Here is a 10,453-nt window from a genome sequence, read left to right as displayed (position 1 = left end):
CTCTAAAAATAAATATCTTTATTTAATTTTATTTATTGATTTTTTTTTTTAGAGATTTTTTTCTATCGGGCACAAGCACTCTCCAGAGAGACAGAGAGACAGAAAGCAAGAAATCACCACCACCACCACCCCCAATGGGGACAGCCAAGCTACAATCCTTTCTCTTCCATTCTCCTCTCAGGATCTTGGGCACGCATGCACACACACCCAGTGTGAATTTTAAGTCTTTGGGTTCAGGACTCAAACGCGTTCGATAACGTGGGAGCCTAGTGACATAACCATTACACCATCTGCTGGTCCCCTTATCATTTTTTAATTTGCCATAGGTGACCTATGTGCACTCACCAGAGGCAGAGAGAGAGAAAGGGAGAGAGAGAGGGAGAATGATAAAATGAAAAAGCAACCTACCAGGACTTGAACCACAGCTGGCCATGTGGGAGCCCAGCACCTTAACCACCATGCCACCTCCTCCGCCCCCCTTTTTTAATGTGTATGTTATGGTTTAAATGGTTTATCTGCCAAAATTTTGTTTTGGAATTTGGTTTTGAGAAGCAGTAAGGCCTAATAGGCAGTGAGTGGATGGTGGCAATTGCATTGAGGCAATTCTCCCAAATAGATTAAGGATGTCCCGAGAGACTCAGGGAGCTCTAGCTCTCTTGAGAAGGGGTCAGTTCCCATGAGAACTGGTTTCTGTAAGAGAGATAGCTGTCCACAGCTTGCTCTCTCTCTCTCTTCTGTTTCTCAGTCATGCTACAGGCCTACGCCTTTGGACTGTCCAGCCACCAGAAGCATGAGTTTTGCAAATAAACTTTCTTAAATTTACCTTGTCTTCAGTATTTCTGTTAGCAGCATAGTAACAAACAATGATAGAATTGTGGGTCAGTCAGTGGCCTGGTGTTGGAGGCTGCCAGATCCCATGTGGCCAACAGAGCAGTTTAAGTCCTGGACCCAGCAGCGTGAAAATCACACCAGCACACGTGCATGCATGTCCAAAAATCCCAAGAGGAGAATGGAGAAGAATTTGGAATGTGGCCACTGCCCCAGGGGGTGCCTTCTCACTTTTCCTTTCTCTTTGTCTCTCTATCTCTCTCTATCTTTCTAGCGAGCACATGTGCCCTGTAGCAAAAACCTCTCTCTCAAAAAAAAAAAAAAAAGAAAGAAAGAAAAAGAAAAGAAAAAGATAGGTCATAACAAAAAAAGAGAAGCAGAGTGGAAAAATTTACAGCTTGGCCATGTGGTAGGGGCAAATGAAAAGGCGTGTGTGGCAGAAACCGGTTCTAAAGAGACTAGCAGGGCCAGCAGGTGGTAATGTAGTTGAAGTGCTGGACTCCCACATGGCAGGCTGCAGCTCAAGTTTGGGACGTGGCGACTTGCACTCTCCCTCTTTCTCTCTCTCTCTTGAGTGCACATGCCCTATGGCAAATTAAAAAATAATAACTGGGCCAGCAGGTGACATAGTGGTCAAGGCACTGGACTCCCACGTGGCTACAATGGTTCAAGTCCCAAACCAGGCAGCTTGAAACACATCAGGTACATGTGCATGCATGCCCAAAATCCTGAGAGGAGAATGTAGAAGAGATTGTGGCATGTCCCTAGACCTTTGAGGATGATTTTTCACTTTTTGTCTGTCTCTATGGCAAGCACATGCATCCTATAGCAAAAATCTCTAATAACAATAATAACAACAAACAAAATTAAATAAATAATTTTTTGAGAGGTTTTTGCTAGAAAGACAAGGAGACCAAAAGCAAGAAATCACCCCCCCAGGGAGAATAGCCATGCCACAATCCCTTCTCCCCCATTCCCCTCTTGGGATCTTGGGCACGCACACACACGCGCCTGGTATGAGTTTAAGCCACGCGTCCAGGACTCAAACCGCAGTTGACTACACGGGAGAGTCCAGCAACGTAGCCATTACACCAACTGCTGGTCCCAAATAAACAATTCTTTAAAAAAAAAAAAATGAAAGAAAAGCTCTGAGGGTAAGGCTCCTCTCATCACAAGCACAAAAGCCTAGAAGAGGAGAATGATTCCAGGCCATTGGCCCAGGGTGCTTTGTCCTGCTACAGAGCCGAGAGACAACCCACTAGACAGTGTGTGTGTGTGTGTGTGTGTGTGTGTGTGTGTGCACGTCTGAGAGAAAGACTTTCTTTTTAGAATTATTTATTTAATTTTATTATTATTATTATTATTACTATTATTTTAATTTGACTAGAGACAGAGAAAGTGAGAAAGCAAGCTATCAGGTCCAGGACTCAAACCATGTGGGAGTCCAGCGCCTTAACCTACGCCACCTACTGGCCCCAGGAGAGAAAGACTTTTGACGATCTCACCATGTCTCAGTTCCCCTGCACCAGCCTCCCAGCTAGCTAGGAATACAGGTGCCTATCACCACATCTGGCCAGTTTAGGCTGAGCTGGTTCTAGGGCCTCCTATGTAGCCTGAGCCTCTGGTTAGCAGCATCTTAGCAGTGAGCACCCTTGTGGCTGAGCCCCTGTCATCCACTTTTTAAATTTCTCAGCTGTTATTTCTTCAAATGTTAGCTTTGTCTATTATTTCCCTTCTTCCTGGACTCCAGATAAAGATATATGAGACTGAGCCAGCCTATGGCATGGCGGTTGAGACAGCTGGATCTCACATGGCCAACTGCACTACCTGAGTCCTGGACCCAGCAGCTTGAAAAACGCCCTGGGTGTGTGTTTATGCGTGCCCAAAATCTAGAGAGGAGAATGGAGAAGGTATCAGAGCATGGCCATCTTTCCTTGTGAGTGCTTTCTCATTAAAAAAAAAAAAAGCATTAGACCCTCTCCTACTACCTTCTTTGTCTCTTGCCCTCTCTTTTGTGTTTTCCATTCATTCTTTTTTTTTTTTAATTCTCTTTGTTTTAAAGAATTATTTTTGGGGTCAGCAGGTGGTGTGTTGATTAAGGGTGCTGGACTCCCACATGACTGACAAGGGCTTGAGTCCTAGACCTGGTGGCTTGCTTTCTCACTTTCCCCCTCTCTTTCTCTCTCTCTCTCTGTCTCACTCTGGTCAAATTAAAAAAAAAAAAAAAAAAAAAAGAACGACTAAATAAAATAAAATAAATAATTTTTAAAAAGATAATTATTTTTTATTTAGCTTTATTTATTATTATTTGTGGGGGTTTTTTTGGGGGGGTGAGGGAGAGGTTTTTGCTATAAGGTGCATGTACTTGCCAGAAAGACAGAAGAAGACAGAAAGTGAGAAATCACCTCCCGGGGGGATGGTCACACTGCAATCCCTTCTCCTCCATTCTCCTCTCAGGATCTTGGGCATACACGCACATGCACCCAGCGTGAGTTTAAACCACCAGGTCCAGGACTCGAACCGCAGCCGGCTGTATGGGAGTCCAGCGACATAGACATTAAGCCAGCTGCTGGTTCCCCTCCATTCATTCTTATCCACGTTTCATTTCTTCTACTTTTTCTTCCAATTACTTTCTTTGCTGTTAAAACTATCAATTGGTTCTTTTTAACTTTTTTTAATTTAATTTTACTTTTTTTTTTTTTTTTGAGTTTTCCTATAGGGCGTGTGTGTTTGCCAGAGAAACAGAAACCAAGAAATCATCCGCCAGGAGAGATGGCCATGCCACAATCTCTTCTCTGTTTTCCTCTCGGGATCTTGGGCACGCACACACACATGACCAGTGTGAGGTTTAAGTCACTGAGTCTGAGATTTAAACCACAGTAGACTACATGGGAGTCCAGTGACATAACCATTACACCATCTGCTGGTTCCACCATTATTTTTTTTTTTAATTTGGTATAGGGCATACATGCTCACAAGAGAGAGAAAGCTACCCTCCAGGTCCAGGACTTGAACCGCTGTGGTCTGTGGGCCATTTGGGAGTCTACTGCCCTAATCACCATATCACCTGCTGGCCCCCTATCAATTAATTCTTATTTATTTTTATTTTTTTAGATTAAATCTTTAGTTTTTGCCATAGGGTGCACACACTTATATGCACACATGAGAGACAGAGATAATGTGAGACATCACCCTCCAGGAGGGATGGCCAAGCTGCAATCTCTTCTCTTTCATTCTTCTCTTAGGATTTTAGACATGCGCAAACACGAGCCAGGATTGATTTGTTTTTTTAGAAGTTTTTGTCTTAGGGCGTGTGCATTCACCTGAAGAGAAAGAAAAATAGACACAGTGAGAGGGAAAGTGAAAAATCATTCCATGCCACAATCACTTCTCCTCCAGTCTCTTCCTGAGATCTTGAGCGCAAACATGCACCTGGCATGATTTTCAAGCCCCTGGGGTCCAGACTCAAATTGCAGTTGGTCATGTGAGAGTTCAGTGACATAACAATTACAATATCTACTGGCCCCCTGGATTGACATTTTTTTAAAAAATTATTTATTTTGGGGGACCAGCAGTTAGTGTAATGGCTATGTTGCTGGAGTCCCACATAGTTGACTGCAGTTCGCGTCCCGGACCCGGTGGCTTAAAATTCACGCCGGGCATGTGTGCGTGTGTGCCCAAGATCCCAAGGGGAGAATGGAGGAGAAGGGATTGCGGCGTGGCCATCCCCCCTGGGGGGTGATTTCTCACTTTCTATCTCTCTGTCTCTCTGTCTGGCGAGCGCATGAGCCCTATAGCAAAAACCTCTCAAAAAAAAATAAATAATAATTATTCATTTTATATTATTTTTTAGTTTGATCAGAGAGAAAGACAGAAAGTGAGAAAGCAAACCTCCAGGCCAACATGGTTGGCCATATGGGAATCCAGCACCTCAACCACGTGACCTACCTCTGGATTGATTTTTTTTTAAAGATTTATTTATTTATTTAATTCCATTTGTTATTATTTTTCAATTTGACCAGATAGAGAGAGAGAGAAAGGGAAAGCAAGAAAGTATGCCACCAGGTATGGAACTCAAACCATGGTCAGCCATGTGGGACTCCAGCACCTTTAACCATCATGCCACCTGCTGGCCCCCAGATTGATTTTTAAGTTGGCAGGTCCAGGACTCAAACCAGAGTCAGCCATCTGGGATCTAATGACTTAACTACCATGCCACGTGCTGGCTCAGATTGTTTTGTTTTGTTTTGTTTTCATTTTTAGAGAAATTTTTGCTCTTTTTTTTTTTTTAATAAGAGATTTTTTGCAATAGAGCACATGTGTTCGCCAGAGAGGCAGAGAGTGAGAAATCACCCCCTTGGGGGAATGGCCACGCCACAATCCTTCTCTTCCATTCTCCTCTTGGGTTTTTGGGCACACATGCACATTTATTATTTTAAAAAATAATAAATAAGGTTTGTTAAAATAAAGTTAAATAAAATATTTTTTTAAAAAGAATATTTTAAAAGTAAAACAAAATTAATTATAAGAGAATACTTTATGAATTTTAATCCAAGAAGTTACAAAGTCTGGTTGGGGTAGACGTTTCTCTAGGAAAAGCCACCAGATCCGGGACTTGAACCATGGTCAGCCATGTGGGAGTGTCCAGGGCCTTAACCATCATGCAACCCGCTGGCCCCTCTCATTACTATTAATTTGTTATAGGGCATGTGAGCTCACGGGGGTGAGGATGGGGTGGAGTGAGAAAGCCACAGGTCCAGGACTTGAACTGAAGTTGGCCATGCAGGAGTATAACACCTAACCACCATGCCACCCACTGTCTCCCCCTTATTAGTTGATTTTTTTTTAAGAGAGATTTTTTTGCTATAGGACACATGCACTTGCTAGAAAGATAGAGAAACAAAAAGTGAGAAATCACCCTTTAGGATGATAGCCATGCCACAGTTCCTTCTCCTCTATTCTCCTCTTGGGATCTTGGGCACGTATGCATAAGAGCCTGGGGTGAGTTTCAAGTCACCGGGTTCAGGACTCAAACCACAGTCGACTACATTGGAGTCCAGTGACATACGCATTACATCATCTCCTGGTCCCAGTTGTTTGATTTTTTTTCTGACAAAAAAAAAAATTTGCCAGAGAGTATGTGTGCTCATCAGAGAGAGACAGAGAAAGGGTAAGGGAGAAAGTACCCCCTAACGGGGCATGGTCAAGCTTCAGTCCCTTCTCTATTTCTCCATCCTGTGGGGATTTGGAACATGCACACACGCAAGACTGGTGTTTTTCAATCCACTGCAGCTGGGATTCAAAAGGCTTAGTCAGGGACCAACGGGTGGTACAAAGGTTGGGGCAGACATGGCTGGCTCCATGAGTTGAGTCCCAAACCCAGTGGCTTGAAAATCACACCAGGCACATGTACCAAAATCCCAAGAGATAAATGGAGAAGAAGGGATTGCAGCAAAGTCATTCCCCTGGAGGGTAATTTCTCTTTCTTGTGGTTTCTGTCTCTTTCTCTCTCCAGTAAGTGTATGTGCTAGATAGCCAACTAAAACAGACAAACAAAAAACAACTTAATTGCCATGTGGTATTCAGCTCCCTTAACTGCTTGGCCACTGGGCCACCGGTTCTTTGATTTTAAAAAAAGAATTTTACTTCTAGTTATCTGCAGCTTGAGGGTTACTCCACCATTACTGAGAGGAGCTCAGTTAGTAAACTGTATTTCTAGTCCAGTCATTTCTTCCTAGCTCCAGCTCCACCTACCCAGGAGCCTATTGGACACCTCCGCTTGGGTGTCTGTAGATACCTCAAATTCAATAAATCAGAAACATCTCCTCCTAAAACCTCGTTCTTCAGCTCCTCAACTAATGAGTCCAATGTTATCTATACCTCAGTTATTTGTCTTCCCTTCCCAAAGTCCAATTGATTCTACTTAAGAAACATTTCCAGGGCCAGCAGGTGGCGTAGTGGTTAAGGGCGCTGGATTCCCATATGGCCAACCACGGTTTGAGTGCAGGACTTAACAGCTTGCTTTCTCACTTTTCCTCTTTCTCTCTCACCCTCTGTACCTCTCTGGTCAAATTAAAATAAGTAAATAAAGTTAAAAAAATTTTTAAGTTAAAGAAAATAATCCTTAAAAAAAATTTTAAAAAGAAAGAAAGAAAGAAAGAAAGAAAGAAAGAAAGAAAGAAAGAAAGAAAGAAAGAAAGAAAGAAAGAAAGAAAGAGAGAGAAAGAAAGAAAAAACATTTCCCCATTGGGAGCCAGCAGGTGGCATAGTGCTTAAGGCACTGGACTCCCACATAATCTACTCTCCGATTTGAGTCCTGAACAGGTGACTTGAAAATCACAGCAAGTCAGCAGGTGAGGCAGTGGTGAAGGCACTGAACTCCTACATGGCCACCCATGGTTCCTGTTCCATTCCCAGACCTGGTGGCTTAAACTCACACCAGGTGCATGTGCATGCATGCCCAAAGTCCCAGAAAGAGAATGGAGGAGAAGGGATTGCGGCTTGGGCACCCTCCCTGGGGGGTGATTTCTCACTCTCTCTCTCTCTTTCTGTGTCTCTGGCGAGAACATGCTCCCTATAGCAAAATATCTCTTTTAAAAAAAAAAAAAAGAAAGAAAGAAAAGTACACTAGGCATTTGTGCTTATGTTCTCCATATCTTGAAATTGGAGGAGAAGAGATTGTGACATGACCATCCTCCCTGAGGGATGATGTCTCACTTTCCCTCTCTTTTTCTCTCTCTCTCAGGCAAGTGCACACCCTGTGACAAACAAGGAAAGAAAAGAAAATATCTCGCTGTCTCTTATCTATCTCTACAACCTCTTGAACTCCAATCCAATACAGAACAAAGACATTATGCCTGTTGCACAAAAGCATTCATGATCTGCCTTCCACCACTCTCTTTTCTGCCTCTCCCCAGTCTTCCTACACACACACACCCTGCATTCTACGTCAGGGTTGAAAACACAGACTCCTACTGCAGCCAGGCAGATAAGTCATGTGCTTGAGTAAAGCAGGATGGGTCAGAGCCATGATAAACGTTAGTCATCTTAGGTAATGGATACTCTTCTCAGCTGAGTGTCCACGGAGGGATGCAGGACCTGTATTGTTGGATCTTTCAATATTTTAAGGAAAGTCAGAAAACCAAATATTCACAAACCATCTTCTAATTTTTATATATGGACAATGAAATAATATGTATATAGATGGGACCAGCAGTTGGCGTAATGGCTATGTCGCTGGACTCCCACAAAGTCGACCACGGTTCAAGTTCCATACCCGGTGGCTTAAACTCATGCCAGGCACAAGTGTGTGCCCAGGATCCGGAGAGGAGAATGGAGGAGAAGGGATTGTGGTGTGACCATCCCCTCTGGGGGGTGACTTCTCACTTTCTGTCTCTCTGTCTTTCTGGTGAGCACACGCGCCCTATAGCAAAAAAAAAAAAAAAAACTCTCCAAAAAAAGAAAGAATATGTATATAGAGAAAATGTAAGGCAAACAAAGTATGCCTGCCATGGGCCACTATTTAGTCAATAATAATATTCAGGGGGGTGGCAAGGTGGCGTGGTGGTTAAGGACGCTGGACTCTCACAAGGCCGACCACAATTCGAGTCCCTAACCTGGTTTCTCACTTTCTCTCTTTCTCTCTCTCCACTCTGTCCCTCTCTGGTCAAATTAAAATAAATAAATAAATGAATAAAGTTAAATACAATAATTAAAAAAAAATATTAGAAGATGGTAGGGACCGCAGGTGGTGTGGTGGTTAAGGCACTGGGCCCCTATATGGTTGATCATGGTTCACATCCTTCACCCAGCCCCTTGAAAATCATGCCCAGAATGTGTGGGTACATGCCCAAAATCCAGAGAGAAGAATGGAGGAAAAGAGATTACAGTGTGGGCATCCCACCTGGAAGGTGATTTCTCACTTTTCCTCTTTCTATCTTTTTCTGGCAAGCTTACACTTCCTATGGCAAAACCCTTAAACAAATTTTGTAAAAAATGGGGACCAGCAGGTGGCACGGAGGAAGGTGCTGGACACTCCCACATGGCCAACCACAGTTCGAGTCCCAGACCTGGTGGCTTGCTTTCTCACTCCCCCCGCCCCTGCGCCTCTCTCTGGTCAAATGAAAATAAATGAATGAATAAATAAAATAAATCATTATTTTTAAAAATTGTTTTTAAAAAAGTATTCAAGTCTCCTGAAATTCCCTATATAGGAAATATACTTCAATATTCTGTTCTTTCTACACAGGGTATCTTTCTTATCCTCTGCCCTTGCTGAATTTCTTTTTGTAGATTCCTCATCCCCAATTCAGTCAGAATCAGTAGCCCTCGTCTGGGCCCTTAGTCTATTGCAGTGTTTAATGCATATTGTGGTATGGCTATTTGTCCTAAAAAGCGCTCCTCAAAGGCACGGAATATATACATTATATATGAATGTAATATAATACATACACATACCTAGCGGGTGCTTGACACACAGAAGATTCTCTGGAAATATTTGTTGAATAAAAGAAGTTTGCTGAGATTATGTCTTGGAGAAGTTGTCGGCGGAATACGGTCAATGATCCCCGATGACCATTAGGGGGCAGACTGAGTCCACAGCTGTCTGGACCAGGTATCCGCGGTCAAGTGCTCCAAAATCTTCTCCCCAGTTTATGCTTCCAAAAGTCGCGTCTAAGCCATCTCCCACCACCACCACAGACCCCAGTAACAATCCTCAGCGCAAAACAAACACAAAACACGCATTTCGGGAATGGCCCTGAGGTCACTCCTCTACCCCCGGCCCTTCACCGCGCTCTCCACCTTCATCCAACCACTTGGGAACTGAAGAGTTAACTCGGCCCTCCCACCTGGTCATTTTTCTTCGGCTAATCCACGCAACCTGGCAGGCGGCGGGGTGGTAAGGGGAGCGGAATCCTAACCCGACTCTGGAACGCGCACTCCGGGCTGACCTTCTACTGTAATGCCTTTCCAGAAACCTGTCACCCACCCAGAGTCAACGTCTACACACGTCTTTTCCGGCCAGGATCCTAAGCCCGCACCCCAGAGGGGACCAGGTCGGAGAGGAGGGACAAAGCGGGCCGGGCGCAGCGGTCAGGTCAGCGCTCCTTCCCGTCCCCGCGAGGGCGCCCCTTGGGCGGGTGCCGCTCTCCGCCGACGAGGCCGTTGGGCAGCGGGAAGCGGGAAGATGGTGTGCTGAGAAAGCCCGCGGGCCAGAGGGCGGGGAGGGAAGGGTTAAAGATCCAGGATTGGCTCTCGGTCGCGGAGTCTGGGAGGGGAAGCGGCCGGGAGGAAGGGTTCGAAGCTTGGCTCGAGTCCTCGCCAGTCCCCCCCGGTCGGCCGGAGACTTGGGCCGGCCGGACACCCCTTCTGGCACGCGCGCTGGGCCGGCGCTCAGGCTCGCCTACGAGCGCTTGCACTCCCCTTTCCTCCCTCGCGCGCCCTCTCCCACCTTTCTCCCGGAGCGCTCGCTCCCTCTCTCTCTCACGCAGACACTCGCGCTCTGGTCCTCTCCGGCCCCGCGCTCCCCTCGCGCCCACCTGCTCCGCGGCGCCCACGGTGCACCCCTCTGCGGCGTGCAGCGTCTGGCACGCTCGCCCCGCCTGCTGCGCTGCCCTCGAGCCCC

Source organism: Tupaia chinensis, unplaced genomic scaffold (genome assembly GCF_000334495.1).
Source record: "Tupaia chinensis unplaced genomic scaffold, TupChi_1.0 Scaffold000659_1, whole genome shotgun sequence".
Lineage (NCBI taxonomy): Eukaryota > Metazoa > Chordata > Mammalia > Scandentia > Tupaiidae > Tupaia > Tupaia belangeri.
The sequence above is the reverse complement of the archived record's forward strand: the minus strand, read 5'-3'. Positions refer to the sequence as shown.